Source organism: Rhinolophus sinicus, chromosome 3 (genome assembly GCF_057876585.1).
Source record: "Rhinolophus sinicus isolate RSI-liver-muscle chromosome 3, RSI-T2T, whole genome shotgun sequence".
Classification (NCBI taxonomy): domain Eukaryota; kingdom Metazoa; phylum Chordata; class Mammalia; order Chiroptera; family Rhinolophidae; genus Rhinolophus; species Rhinolophus sinicus.
The window spans coordinates 100,936,363-100,951,492 of NC_142503.1; the positions used below are offsets into that span (position 1 = coordinate 100,936,363).

Consider the following 15,130-nt stretch of genomic DNA (forward strand, 5'->3'; position numbering starts at 1 on the left):
GTACTATGATAGTAATAGGTACAAAGTGCTGTGGTAGCTTCGTGAGGGGAAAGAGAGGGAGCATGTATTCTAGGAGTAAACTAGCATGTACAAAGGCACATGTATAAATAGCATGGTTTATACAGGGAACTCAATGTATAATGGGTGAGCTCGTAAGTTTTGAAATCAAACAATCTAATTCTACCACTTAGCTCAATGAGGATAAAAGTAACAATTTCTATCTCACAGGTCTATAATGAAAATTAAACTAAACACTATATATAAAACACTTAGAACAGGGCCTGGCATTTCTCAAAAGGTCTCAATAAATGTTAACTCCTTCATGACAAAAACACTCAACAAACTAGGAATAAAAGGGAACTTCTTCAAGCTGACAAAGGGCAATTACAAAAAACCCGCAGGTAATATCATACTTAATGCTGAAAGACTGAATGCTTCCCCCACATCAGGAACATCAAGGATGTTAGCTCTCACCACTCCTATTGATCATTTACTGAGGGTTTTAACCATGGCATTTAAGTAAGAAAAAGATATACACGGCATCCAGATTGGAAAGAAAAACATAAACTACCACTATTTGCAAATGACATGATCTTACATACGACAAATTCTAAATAATGTACTAATGAGAACTAAGAGTTGAACTAATAGTTCATAAAGGTTGAATGATATAAAAATCAATTACATTTCTATACACTAGCAACAAACAACCCAAAACTGAAAGAAACCAATTTCGCTTATAATATTATCAAAAATAAAGTACTCCGGAATAATTTTTTTTTTTTTAAAGTATAAGATACACACTGAAAATTATAAAACATCATTGAAAGAAGTTAAAGAACAACTAAATAAATAGCAGGACCTCCAATGTTCACAGATTGGAGAACTTACTATTGTAAAGTTTCCTGACTTAGAGATTCATAATCCAGATTCAATATAATCACTATCAAAATCCCAGCTATAATTTTTTGAAATTTGAAATTGACAAGGTGAGCCTAAAATTCATATGGAAATGCAAGTGACCCAGAAGAGCCAAAATAATCTTAAATAAGAACAAAATTGGAGAACTCATACTTCATTATTTCAAAACTGACTAGAAATCCACAGTAAGCAAGACAATGTGATCCTGGCATAAGGAGAGATGTATAAATCAACGGAATAGAATTGCAAGTCCAGATCTAGACCTTTACATTTATAGTCAACTGATATTCTTCAAGGGTACCAAGATAACTCAGTGGTCTGAAGCAAATGGATATTCAAATGCAAAACAAAGAAGTTGAGCCTCTACCTCACACCATATACAAAAATTAATTCAAAATTAATCCTAGACCTAAATTTAAGAGCTAAAACAATAAAACTCATATTTAGAAGAAAATATTAGTAAATCTTCATTACCTCGGATTAGGCAATGGTTTCTTAGATAAAACACCAAAAGCGCAAGCAACAAAAGAAAGGATAAAATTTAAAACTTCTGTGTTTCAAAGAACAATCATCAAGATAGGGAAAAACAACAAAACGGGGTGGCCGGTTAGCTCAGTTGGTTAGAGCGCAGTGCTCTTAGCAACAAGGTTGCCGGTTGGGTCCCCACATGGGCCAGTGAGCTGCGCCCTCCACAACTAGATTGAAACAACAATTTGACTTGGAGCTGAGTCCTGGAAAAACACACTTAAGTAAATAAAAGTTTAAAAAAAAAAAAAAAAGGAGAAAATATTTGCAAACCATAGATTTCATAAGTTATTTATATCCAGAACATGTAAATAATTCTTACAAAAAACAGAAAAATCTAATTTTTTAAATGGGCAAAGGATCTGAATAGACATTTCTCCAAAAAAGATACACAAATAAATGGCCAACACATGGAAAGATATTCAACATCATCAGTCATTAGGGAAATACAAATCAAAACCACAATAAGATACTACTTCACATCCACCAAAATGGCTATAACTTATTTTTTTTTAAAAAGGACAATAACAAATGTTGATGAGAATATACAAACACAGGAACCCTCATACATTGCTGGTGGGAATGTAAAATGATGCAGTCTCTTTGGAAAACAGTTTGGCAGTTCCTGAAAACGTTAAACGTGTAATTACCAAATGACCGAGCAATTCCACTCTTAGGTATATGCCCAAAAAGAATGTAAATATCTCCACACAGAAACTTGTACACAATGTTCATAGCAAAATGCTCATAATAGTCAAAACATGGAAACCCAATGTCCACCAACTGATGAAATGTATCGCAGAATATGGTATACACATACTGAAGAGTCCAGCTCCTGACCAAGAAACCTATGTGTGACTTTTCTAGCTCGCCTATGAACAGTGACAAGGCCTTACCTGGCAGGCCGCTCATGGGAAAGCTGCCCTCCTCACACCAGCCAGGCAGCCATGCACCTGGTCTCTGAAGAGAGCTGCAGTCCCGGATGCGGCTCCCTACTGACCGTGCTCTTTAGCAGAGCTGCATTCCTAGCCCAGGTGCCCTCATTCAGAATCTCTCTGTGGCTTTCAACTGAAGCTTTTTTGTAGGTGCCTCAGCCGAGGCCACCTCCTCATCAGGGAGGAAACATGGAAGACACTTTTTCTCTACTCTTAGTACTTTTCCACTCCTAGCTTTTCCACCTCATCCTCCAACTGGCCCTGAGTCCATTAAACTGCAGGAACATTTTGTTTGGGACTCCTTCAGCAGGGAGAGGACCTCTGCACCCCTAGCACACCTGAGCGGGAGGAGGGCAGGCACTGTCTCAGGTTTAGCCTCCTACTTAATGTCTCAGTAAGTGAATAAAGGCTTGGCTATGACTTTGATTTGGGCTCGTCTTTAATCAGCTACCCCGACACCCGGAATCTCCTAACACATACAATGGAATATTATTCAGTTATAAAAATGTATGAAGTATAACTCATACTAAAACATGGATGAACCTTGAAAATGTTACGCTAAGTGGGACAAATAAGTCACAAAAGACCGCATATTGTGTGATTCCATGTATAGGAAGAGTCCAGAACAGGCAGATCTAGAGGCAGAAAGCAGATTAGCAGCTAACAGATGAGCGGAGAGAGGAGGAATGAGCAGGGATGCTAAGGAGGACCGGTGTCTCTGACGTGAGACTGCCTGGTGGTGCACAACTCTGTAAACATAAGAAAAAGCACTGAATTGTATACTTTAAATAAATGGGTGGATTTTATGGTATATAATTTCCACCCATAAAGTTGTTTTTGACAATAAAGTTGTTTTTTAAAAATGGTACTTCATAATATTCCTAGAACACTAGTGAGATGGAAAAAATGGCTAAAGAGCAGATTATATTGCTCTGTGAAGGAGTCTGTAAAATATCCTTTAAGCAATGCAAACATACTGAAGAATTCTGAGTCACATACTGACATGATAACATTTATCTTTCAGAAAAAGGATCGTGGTAACTGTGATGAGCATGGCTTCAAGAGCAGTTCTACTCTAAGTGGAAAGACCAGATGACCGACTTATTATAATGGTCCATTAAAAAAATAAACAGGTTTTAAAGCCCCCCCAAACAGAGGAAACTACAGAAAATAATCAAGTCCAGTTGAATAAAGTGGTAGAAAACTCTTAATAACTGGCCTATTAAAATAGTTAACAGTTGTTCTAATCTATGACTTAACTAATTGAGGATCTGCCTTTAAGAATATCAATTACAATGCCAGTATCTTCCTCAAGTGAGTGTCAGGGAACAGCCGAGTGAACTCCATCTTGGAGCACAAAAAACAATGGAAACTTTAACTCAAAACTAATTTAATTGCTAAAACCAGCTTCATTTCTTTCAATAAAATATCCTACAAACTAAAAGTAAGCATGTTATATGTGTAGCTTTATAATAAATAATATTTGCCTCCCATTAAAACTCTCAGAGTAAAAGACATTTGGTGATGCCTTAAATTTTTCAGAAACAACTCTTTCTCATTATAGAATATATTTTAAAAGGTAAATGCATTCATAAAATATCTCACCTTAGGTTTTTAGACAAATCCACAAAGAAATAGCTACAGCATAAGTTCCAGTTTAGGCAAATACCTGAATTGAAAAAAAGGAAAAAGACATGGTCAGTATGACAATCTGAGTTGAAAACTTAATTTTTTTAATAGGAAAACCTGAAACTGATCCTTTACCCGCTAAGCTTTGGTGTTCAAGTTATTCTTTAGAAAACTGCAGAAGTCAAGAATCTTAATTCTGCTAGACTTTCTACTGCCTATAATTATTTAAAATTTTGACAATTCTTGAAATAAAATACTCCTTAAAATATATACCATATTAATGGGGATGGGGAGATCAATTCTTTGCCCTGCTCAAGTCTTCAAAAGAAAAGGCATTTTCTAAAAGTCTGCACTCCCTATAATATCTTCATCATGACCTCCCATCCTCACCAAAACTATAGAAATCAAAAATCTGGAAACATAAATGTAAACCAACAGCACGTTTATAAGGCTTAGATTAAAGGGAAGATTAAATAAAACAAATGGCTAGGAAATTATGAAAATGTTCATCTACATTGGCAAAGAAAATCAAATTAAAATGAGACATCATTTTCACCAATGACATTAGAGTTGTTTTTTGAATGCTAGTTATTGTGCTGTTCCAGCTCTCCTTCACAGATTTTACCTGGGTTGCATTTCACTGCCCTGTTTCCACTTAGGTATAAGTATGTGACTTGCACGGACATAATGTGAAACACCACCAGGTACAAGCTTTGGGAACCAGTACACAACTGGGAGACCTACCCACTGCTGCAGTGATTAGGGAAGCTCGTAACCAATGGAGGTCTGATCAGGCTGGTTTACTAAATGACTCCGAGAGAGAGGACCCCCGACTCATGTTAGACATGGGGCAGGAGCAAAAAATAAACTTCCTTGTATTAAAGCCACTCAGATTTGGGAGGTTGGTTGTTACTGCATAATGTCGACTACAGTGACAGCTACAAATGATACTGTAATAACATATCATATTGTGTTATATTGTTAGTTTATATGCATATATATATATATATATATATATATATATATATATATATATATATATAATACTAATGTACTATAATAGGCATCTCTGCCCACTGTTCATGGTAGTGCAAATTGTTAAAATCTTCCTGGAAAGGAATTTTGCAAAACACAGGAGACTTAGGAAGTTCAAACCTTTTGACCTAGTAACTTCTCTTCCAGAAATCTGTCCTAAATAATAAAGAAATCCAAAGACTTACAGTTCACTTATGACTACACAGAACTAGAACAACCTTAATATCCAAATGATTAGTTAATAAGTTGGAATAACCAATCATTAAAATTATATAGTAAAATTGCTTTATGACTAATAGGGAAACTATGTGAAGGGTATATGTGGGAACTCTACTCTCTGCTGAATTTTTCTGTATGTGTAATTCTAGATTAGGCAAAAATTAATCCATAGTAACAAATATCAATCAGATCATTGTGTTAAGAGCCAAAGGTTGTGTGAAAGAACTGACTGCCAAGAGGCTAAGAGAAACTTTTAGGATGACAGAAATGTTCCGTTTCTTGATTATGGTAGTGGTCACAGGAACACATACATTAATTAGTCAAAGCTAATCAAACTGCTGCACATGAGCTGTATCTTACCAGAGGTGATTTTGAAAATAAAATTTTAAAATGTTTAATGACAGGAAAATGCTCATCTACTGAGTAATGTGAATTATGTATAATACATACATTTACAGAGAAAAAGACCAGAGATACAATTTAACAGTACTTTCGCTAGCATAAAGATTATAGCTAATTTTAATTTTTCCATATGTTCTGTATGTTCGAAATGTTCTAAGTGAGTATGTATTTTTATGCTTATGTTAATATTTTGAGAACCAGACCTGAAACCTAGAATCAGTTTGAGGTTTTGTTAATTTATTCATCCAGTACTGATGGCATGCCTCCAGGTGTAAACAGCATTCTAAGTGCTGGAGGGGTATTGCCGCCTAAGGGCGTTTCCCAGGCCCGGACAGACATGCTTTGCAAGCGATCACGCAGCCAGGGAACGTGCGAGGGTCTACAATCTGCACCCACGACTGCATGTCATCTTTGCTTTCCTAATTAAAGTTTATTGGGTGACAATAGTAAAGTTACATAGGTTTCAGGTGTACAATTCTGTAATACATCATCTATATATCATGTTAGGTGTCCTCTTTACACTGACAAATGACAGGTGTGTCAGGATTATCTTCAAGAACTGTTTGCATTAATGATTATTTATTTACCTAAACTTTCTGAAAATAAGCTTAAAATTTCTACAATGTTTAATACTAAACATGTATAACGATTTTCGAATTTACATATTTTGAACTATGTGTGAATGTGTTTAAGGATTATATGCATTGATAACTATTTAAATTTTGTATGAGTTTTAGGATTTTACTTAGGAGTGAAAGTTTTTACAACCAAAAAAGTGTTTAAAACTAAGAAATTGTAGAGAAATACAAATGAAACACAGAAAAAAGATAAATTTGACAATGAAGTCAGGGAACTGAAGTAAGAGAACAAAAAGTATTATGTTAATCAAGTAGAAATAGCTTTTGCATAGAACTAACAAGCTATAATCAACAAGGAGGGATATAAGACCGGACATATTGGAGCAGTGAGCTTCATACCTAGAGCTTAGTAGATGCTATCTAAACACTTGTTGAAATAATACTGGGATATAATATACTGAAAATGTCACTGAAATATTCTGAAAATGCTCATCCTTTCTAACTATTCAGAGTAATAGAAAGTAGAGAAAAGTAACATTCATTGAAAATGTAGAACTGAAGTCATCAAAAAACTTAAACCACTATTTCAAAACCATCCTTGAAGTAAATAATCTGTTCACAAGGAACTCAAACCTTTATCATATCCTTTGTTGTAACACCACAAACACACACACACACACACACACACACACACACACACACCCACGAAGACATTTTTACTAAAGATAGCTTGAGAGAGAAAATCACATAATACCCAGAAAAATGCCAGTTGTTCACTTTTGTATTCCACACAATTCCTAGCACATAGTGGGTACTTTCAAATTACTCACTGAGTTGAACATTCACAGAGAAAATGTTTTCTCTACTGTCTATATGACTTCATTATATTTCAAAGGTATGAGTCATCAACTCTGGCAATGAAAGCAGAATTCACACCACTGCAACGCTTGCCATATTTCAACAGCTCTCAGAAATAAGAAGAGATATCCATAGATGTGTTCCCTAAGTTACACAAGTATAAGAAAATACATCGTTTCCCATTGCCAACTGGCTATATTTAGATGGCTCTGAACTGAATTATTCAAGCACAAACAAATACAACCTTGAAGGGGTCCACATACTTGCTCCTGACAGTCTGGAAACAAAAGCTGCTATTCAGATAAAAGCTGACAGGCAACAGGATTCTGACAAGCCTGTCATTGGCTGCCTTCTCTGCACACTTGAACTTTTAGGCCTCCACAGCCATTAAGCAAAATTAGTTTCATGATGTCAGCCAAAAAGCCTTACGGGCAACAGTTTTAGGTCATTAAAGGAACTAACATCCTCATACTGCTTGAATTTGTGTTTGCTCATTAGAAGCCTCTCCGTGAATTGGTAGAGAGGTTCTAATTGCACTCTTGCTCTACCCATGTTTAGGACAGCCCTGAACTATAACAAATTCCTATTCTCCTTTCTTTTCCTATGCCTGAAATAATTTACATACAGTTGAAGAAACTAAGTGTCAGACAGTCTAGAAGTTCTCTACCAAAAATGGAACAATTTCAAAGATATGAATATGGTCTTAATATATATTTATTCGGCTTAAAAAGCAAGAGTCAGAGAAGGACATCTTCACCTTACACCTCTCCCACTTGCTAATCTCTGAATCCACGATGCCATCTTATGTGCCTGACTTTGCAAATGCTATTTTCCTGAGCATGGTTAGAATCACCTCCTCAAATCTGATTGTGGCAAATTTCTACTCACTATAGAAGTCTCCACTGGTGTTCCCAGAAAAGGCTGCTGCAATCCTTCCCCTTATGTGCCTTTTACATACTTCCACTAAGCACTTCTCAAACCAGGTTACACAACTCTGTCTCTTACAATCAGAGAACTAAACACCTTTTGGCAGTGTTCCATTCAGCTGGTACACACAGGCGCAGCCATAAGGGTTATACTGAAGTACTGAAGCACTTCTTTAATATAGTCTGGTAAGCAGTCATCACTGCAGACTCCAGCAGCACTACAGTGCCTCGGGATGGCACCACAACCACCAGTCAGCAACAAAAGCAGCAAAGCCTGATACAGCCTGAAGGATGGAGGGGTCCTTTAAAACCTTGTCCAGTGCTATGGCTATTTTGATTGGTTGGTGCCAGTGTGGCAGTGACTGGTAAATAATCTGAATTTCAACTCTGCCTCTTTATACTCAAAGCCAAAAACACTGCCTAGAATACAGTACATCTTATCGCTTCTCAGCCTTTTGGCTAAGATCAAGTGTAGAATACAGTACATCTTTAATGAACTCTTAATTCTTTGTCAAAATAACGAATTAATAGCAGGCCTATTCAATGACCCAAGGCCAGGGGGTATTCTGTCAAAACTATGCAGGCACTGATCAGGTTAGCAACAAAAATCCAGGTCGTTAAGTACAAGACAGGAAGGTGCTCAAGTCTACTTATTTGCTATGCTTGCCATCAGCCTCTGATAAAAGGAGATTCTTGATTTAACAATGTGGGCAAAAATCTTCAATGTGATACTTTATAGAGCATATGATTCAAGTATTTTTAATGTTATTCAACAAAGTTTAAAAACAAAGTTCCTATAAAACCAAAGAATCTGTAAGAATGCCAGAAACACTGGTTTCCAGTCAAGATGACAGACTGGGTAAAAGCTCACCTCCTCCCAAAACCACATGAAAATTACAACTAAAACATCATTGAGAACTGCTTGAAGTCTAGCTGAACGGAAGCCCTACAACTACGGACATACAAAAGAAGCCACCTCAAGACTGGTAGGAGGGGCTGACATGCAGAACGGGCTGGTCCCACACCAACATGTGGCAGTTGAAAGTCGGGAGGGGTATCTCAGCTGTGGAGGTTCCCCCTGGAGGAGCAAGGGGTCCCAGCCCCACACCATACTCCCCAGCCAAAGATTCCGGTGCCGGGAAGAGAAGTCCCCACAACCTCTGGCTGTGAAAACCAGAGGAGACTGTGACTGAGTGAGACAGAGGGTGTCTGTAGTCCCAGGCGCTCCTCTTAAAAGGACCGTGCCAGACTTATTCATTGACAGATTCATACACTCTGAGCTCCAGCGCTGGGGCAGCAGCTCAAAAGGCACCAAGGACATACGGGAAAGACATAAATTGTCTGGCTTTAGGGCAAAGGCTGGAGACACAACTTTCCTCCAGACAGAAGTGCTGAGAGAAGCCATTGTTCCTTTGTTGCACCCTACCCCCACCCAGCCTGCACTCCTAGGCAGGCACCATATCTGAGTCTCCATTAACCCAGGAAACACCATTTGCCCTGCCCTGGTGACTCCCTGAGACCCCTTCCCACCCAACTTGCGAGCCCACCCAAGCTGATTCCAGTGGCTTTTCCAGACAAACGGCCTGTCTTGGCTCATGCTGTAGACTTTCTTAAAATCTCTCAAAGGTTCACAAACCCCAAACAAGCAGCATCTGGCCTCAGTGTGCCCCATACCTCTTAAGCAGCCCCAAGCTTGGCACTAGCAGCAGCTGGCCTCAGTTCACAGCTTAGCCTCTCCCAGGTACCTCCAAGCCCAACACAACTGGCAACCATCTGCAGATCACTTTATACCTCATGCCAAGTGGCCTTCGGAAGGGCACAAACAGAGCCTGACATTGTCCTGCACCAGAAGCCCTCCCAAGAGGCCCCAAAACCAAAACACCTGGTGGCCAGCTTCAGACCACATCAGCCATATCACCACCCAACCACCTGACAAGTAACTCACCCAAAGGGCAGACTGGACAGGCACCAGAGCCCTGCTAAAGCAAATCCTGCTCCGTAAGGTCAGCCCTGGCATGACAGCTCCTCCACGTTAGTCACTGCCAGTCCTCACAACCAATCAGCCTGAGGGTCAATCCCACCTACTGACGTGCCAAAAGCAACCAAGGCTCAACTACAACAGGAGGGCACATACAACAACACTGCTGGAGCACCCAACTCAAGTGACCAGGGAGACTGCCATTGGGTCCCACAGGGCACCTACTGTATAAGGCCACCCTGCCAACATTGGGAGACATAGCAGCCCTACCTAATACATAAAAATGAGCACAGAGAGTGGCCAAAATGAGGAAACAAAGAAACATGTCTCAAATAAAAGAACAGAACAAAGCTCTGGAAAAAGAAATGAACAAAATGGAGACAAGAAATCTACCAGATGCAGAGTCCAAAACACTGGTTACAAGAATGTTCAATGATCTCAGGGAGAACTTCAACAAAGAGATAGGAAACATAAAAACGGAGATTAAAAAATATTAAAAAGAACGATTTAGAAATAAAGAATACAATAACTGATATGAAGAACACACTAAAGGGATTCAACAGCAGATTAGATGAAGCAGAGGATCGAATCAGAGATTCAGAAGACAAGGTAGCAGAAAACACCCAATCAAAACAGCAAAAAGAACAAAGAATCCAAAAAATGACCCTAGTTTAAGGGATTTCTGTAACAACATCAAGCAAACCAATGCTTGCATCATAAGGGTACCAGAAGGAGGAGAGAGAGCAAGGAAATGAAAACGCATTTGAAGAAATAATAATGGAAAACGTCCCTAACCTGGTAAAGAAAATAGACATACAAGCCCAGGAAGCACAGACAGTCCCAAACAGGATGAACTCAGAGAGGCCCACACCAAGACACATCATAATTAAAATGCCAAAAGTTAAAGACAAAGAGAGAATCTTAAAAGTAGCAAGAGAAAAGCAATTAGCAACCTACAAGGGAGCTCCCATAAGACTGTCAGCTGATTTCTCAACAGAAATCCTGTAGGCCAGAAGTGACTGGCAGGAAATAGTCAAAGGGATGAAAAGCAAGGACCTACAACCAAGAGTACTCCACCCAGCAACGCTATCATTTAGAATCAAAGGACAGATAAAGAGCTTCCCAGTCAAGGAAAAGCTAATGTTCACCACTCAAGACTATATTACAAGAAATGTTAAAGGGAGCTCTTTAAGAAGGAGAAAGAAAGATCAAAAATATAAATAGTAAATTGGCAATAACTACATATCAACAATTACTTTAAATGCAAATAAATTAAATGCTCCAATCAAAAGATACGGTGGCTGAATGGATAAGAAAACAAGACTTTTCCATATGCTGCCTACAAAAGACTCACTTCAGACCAAAAGACACACACACAGATAGAAAATGATATTTCATGAAAATGGAAACAAACAACAAGAAAAGCTGGGGTAGCGATACTTATACCAAACAAAATAGACTTTAAAACAAAAGCTATAACAAGAGATAAAGAAGGACCCAGTAACCCCACGTCTGGGTATTGATCCGAAGAAACCCAAAACACTAATTCAAAAAGACATATGAATCCACATGTTCATTGCAGCATTATTTACAATAGCCAAGATATGGAAGCAACCTAATTGTCCATCGATAGAAAAACGAATGAAGAAGATGTGCTATATGTGGCATATATATACAATGGGATATTACTCAGCCATAAAAAATTTAAAAAAATGAAATCTTGCCATCTGCAACAACATGGGTGGATCTGTAGGGTATTACGCTAAGTGAAATGAGTCAGAATGAGAAAGACAAATACCATTATGATTTCACTTATATGTGGAATCTAAAAAAACAAAATAAACAAACAAAACAGAAACAAATTCATAGATACAGAGAACATTTTGATGGCTGCAGATGGGAGGTAGGTTGGGGGATGGGGTGGAAAAGTCAAAGGGATTAAGAAGCACAAATTGCCAATTATAAAAACAGTCACAGGGATATAAAGTACAGCATAAGGAATATAGTCAATAATATTGTAATTACTATGAATGCTGTCAGGTGGGTATTAGATTTATGGGGGTGATCACTCCATAAGTTATAGAAATGTCTAACCACTATGTTGTACACCTGAAGCCAATATAATATTGTACGTCAGCTGTAATTGAAAAATAAAAAATTATTATTTTTTTGTAAGCGGGCATTTTCCCGCCAAATCGCGTCGTAAGGCAGGGCTTTTTGGACATTTTCTCGCCAAAATTAGACTTTCCGTAAAATATTCATATCTTTCGATCTATTTGATATTTTTCTATGAAACTTTCAGTGTTTTAGTTTAAAAAGAGGTGCAAAATATGTGTTATTCTCGTCTCCCGCGCTTTGGTATAAAAAGCGATACGACGAGCTTACTCGTTTCCCGCAAAAATGTGTTAAAAAAAATACCACAAACAGTGATCACTGAACTCTAGTCACTGTCTCAGATAGGAAGACAAGTATCACTAAGGAGAACACAAGTGATTAATTCCACAGGAGAGGAAAAGGCAAGAATAAGATGAGTCAGTTAATTATGAATTACATGTCTAATTACAGATTTTGCTAGGGGCTTCAGATACTTCTAATTAGTTTTACTTGGTATATTAATTATAAATAGAATTCCATAAGAGAATTTTCTAATCACATGAATTTACTGAGTATGTAAAATCAGATACTTTTAAGTTATCACCTTTATAACTTAATAATTAAATGTTCAATAATGCATGATAATTATTTTTAAAGTCATCAATAAAATATACATCACATTAAAATCAAGTTACTCAGAACATTTCTAAGGTGGTGCAGAATCTTGAAAAAACCCATAAGGGAGAAGGTATGTAGCTGAAAGAAGAATGAATATGCAGCTCTAATAAGAATGTTGAACCTATCAATGGTGATAGAACAATCATTTTAGGCTACTTACTTTCTATTAGAAAAATCATCTTTCAGTCATACTATAGGGAGTTTCAGGGAGCTATTATATATTAAAAGATTAAAAATGACGATGGAAGCAAGGAATGACAGCAACATCTTTGAAAAGAGAAGCTTAATTATCCAATTTCAACACTGTCCCATTAATCTAACATCATTCCTTAGGAAAACAATGCTGTGGTACATGTTAAACTAATGAAAAATTCAAGAAGGTGGTAAAATCTCAAGAAGCATCCTGTGTTTATTTAGAACAAATCAAGAAAGATCAGGCTGATTTTTATTTTTTTGTAGTTATTAAATTGGAAGCAAGGGGAAAAAAGCCAGAATATATTTTAATTTTAATAAAAGTCTTAAAGTCTCACTAATCCTAATTTGAAACAACCATGTAAATTATCTTGGCTATTAGCATTACCACATGAATTTAAACAGAAAATGTATACAAAGAATAGATATGTAATAGTAACAGTAGCTACCATTTATTGAGCACCTATGTCGTATACCAGACAGATGCAAGGTTCTTCACATAGACTGTTAATTTTCACAACCAGCTTACAAGGCAGATAGTATCATCCCTAACTTACTGATGATGAATTGATGGTAGAAATAATCTATACAAGGTCAGCCAGCAAGTGTCAAAGTAAAGATTCAAGCCACTGCACAACAGGTAGTGCCATAACCTGACTCCCTGACCAGATGGCCTCAATGGAATTAAGGTAAATCAACTTAGCACTGAAATTCCAGGTGTACTAGCTATTTTAAATGGATCTGGACTTTGGTCCACTATCCCAATGGATGTAACCATCTGAATATCTAAGGAAAACAATATAACTTAGTAATTACATTTTTGACCCTGACTGGGGAAATCAAGGATGATGCCAGTCAGCTTAAGGGCTGTCACACAATTCTATATTCATTAAACTCACTTTGAACTAAATGATTACAAAAAAAAAATTACCAAATACTTAGATGTAGAAGTAGTAGAATGCTGAGGAGAAAGAACCAAATAAGAGAATATAAGTAATTTTTATACCTATAGAATCTTTCATAAGTTCTACATGGGATACAGGCATTCATGACAGAGAATCAAAGATAAAACCAGGATCTATGGTCATTATAAACAAAAGAAAAAATATGAAATTCAATCAGGACAGATATAGTATTGTAAATTAAAACAGATGGAATGAGAAGAGGATCCAAAATGATGGATTAGTTCTGCGTACTGTCTTCCAGGATCACACCAAAACTACAAATAAAATATAGAACAATCAACCTCAAGAATCATCTGAAAACTAGCTGAACAGAACGCCTATAATTAAGGATATAAATAAGAGGTCACAACGAGACTGAAGAAAAAGATGGAATGATAAAAATAAATGAGAGTTTGACTAAAAGTACTGAAAAATAACCTTTCTCCAACTTTTGTGAACACTTACACCAAATTGAGAAGAAAAGAAAACTTACTGTTGGTTTTAAAAAGGCAATCATTTGAATATCTCGCTTCCCAAAAAAAAAAGACGATAAATAAATTGATATGTAAAGTCAGAACCATCCGTAAAAGGCATACAACAAATGTCTGATGGAGAAGTAAACGATTTGGTTAAATGAAGATTAAAAGTGGAAATGGAGAAGAAAAGGAAAAACTGAGGGTTAAGAGTTGATCTTTCTCCAAGTTCCTTCTCATGTAAATAGTACCAGCTCTTAAGGTTCTTTACTAAAAGCAAATTACTTCAGAATACAACTTCCCGGGTAGAAATCTCCTCTTCATAGTATTGTGCCCCAAGAAATACCGTGTTTCCCCAAAAATAAGACTGTCGGACCATCAGCTCTAATGCGTCTTTTGGAGCAAAAATTAATATGAGACTTGGTATTATATTATATTATATTATATTATATTACATTACACCAAGTATTACATTATATTATATTATATTATATTATATTATATTATATTATATTATATTATATTATATTATATTATATTATACCGGTCTTATTTTAATATAAGACTATTTTTATATTAAAATAAGACCGGGTCTTATATTAATTTTTGCTCCAAAAGATACATTAAAGCTAATGGTCTGACTAGGTCTTATTTTCGGGGAAACACAGTATCACTTCTCCCTAAGAGAAGTCTTTACATCCAATGTCATCAGCTTTATCTTGAACGGCCTCTTTCTGGAAATC

At 36.8% G+C, this 15,130-nt stretch overlaps 1 protein-coding gene across 14 annotated transcripts in view; it reads right to left on the reverse strand.

The window, feature by feature from the left end:
- PEAK1 (pseudopodium enriched atypical kinase 1) overlaps positions 1 to 15,130 on the reverse strand; it is a 346,674-nt gene that overhangs the window by 282,641 nt on the left and 48,903 nt on the right. For all 14 annotated transcript variants that reach the window (XM_074328311.2, XM_074328312.2, XM_074328317.2 and 11 more), the window contains one exon: positions 3,987 to 4,050. The gene's annotated coding sequence lies outside the window, so the exon portion shown is untranslated. The remainder of the gene's footprint in view (positions 1 to 3,986; positions 4,051 to 15,130) is intronic.